This window comes from Ursus maritimus (genome assembly GCF_017311325.1).
Source record: "Ursus maritimus isolate PB19 chromosome X unlocalized genomic scaffold, ASM1731132v1 scaffold_X1, whole genome shotgun sequence".
Taxonomy (NCBI): domain Eukaryota; kingdom Metazoa; phylum Chordata; class Mammalia; order Carnivora; family Ursidae; genus Ursus; species Ursus maritimus.
Window position 1 is genome coordinate 53581958 of NW_024423319.1, and position 1314 is coordinate 53583271.

Below are 1314 nucleotides of genomic sequence, written 5' to 3' on the forward strand. Positions count from 1 at the left end.
AAAGTTTCTAATAATCCTTCCAATTTCATTGGTGTTGGTTGTGACCTCTCCCTTTTCATTCATTATTTTATTAATTTGGGTCCTTTCTGTATTCTTTTGGATAAGTCTTGCCAGTGGTCTGTCAATTTTATTTATTCTTTCAAAGAACCAGCTTCTAGTTCTGTTGATATGCTCTACTGTACTCCTGGTTTATAATTCATTGATTTCTGCTCTAATCTTTTTTTTTTTTTAAAGATTTTATTTATTTATGTGACAGAGAGACAGCCAGCGAGAGAGGGAACACAGCAGGGGGAGTGGGAGAGGAAGAAGCAGGCTCATAGCGGAGGAGCCCGATGTGGGACTCGATCCCAGTACGCCGGGATCACGCCCTGAGCCGAAGGCAGACGCTTTAACGACTGCGCTACCCAGGCGCCCCTCTGCTCTAATCTTGATCAAGTGCTTTCTCGTGCATGGATTCGGCCTGCTCCTCTGTTGGTGTTCCAGCTTCTTGAGGTGAGAATATAAAACCTGCATTTTAGATTGTTCTATTCTTTTGAGTGAGGCTTGGATGGCTATGTATTTTCCCCTTAGGACTGCCTTTGCAGTATCCCATAGGTTTTGGACCGTTGTGTTTTCATTCTCGTTGGTCTCCATAAATTGTTTAAATTGATTTTTGATTTCCTGGTTTATCGAATCATTCTTGAGCAGATGGTTCTTAGTCTCCAAGTGTTTGAGTTTGTTCCAAATTTTTCCTTGTGCTTGAGTTCCAATATCAAAGTGTTGTGGTCCAAGAATATGCAGGGAATAATTTCAGTCTTTTAGTATTGGTTGAGACATATTTTGTGACCCAGAACATGGTCTATTCTTGAGAATGTTCCATGGGCATTAGAATAGAATGAGTATTCTTTGGTTCTGGGGTGTAGTGTTCTATATATGTCTATGAGTTTCAACTCGTCAAGTATGGCATTCAAAACTCTTGTTTGTCGATTTTCTGCTTATGTGCTCTGTCTATTTATGATAGTGGAGTGTTGAGGTCCCCTACTATTAACGTATTTTTATCTATATGTCTCTTTATTGTGGTTAAGAGTTGGATTGTGTATCTTGCTGCTCCCCTGTTGGGTGCATATATATTTATATTTGTCATATCCACTTGTTGGATAAATCCTTTAAGGATAACATTTTATTATCTCTTGATTTGAATCATGTGTCCCATCCTTATGAGTGAATGGCTACCTATGTGGCATGATGTAAAAACTACTGGTGTGCCCCTTAGTTTCTTAATATCTCCCCTGGGCATGCTGCCAGTATTTTTGACAGACTCCTTTATTATCATTC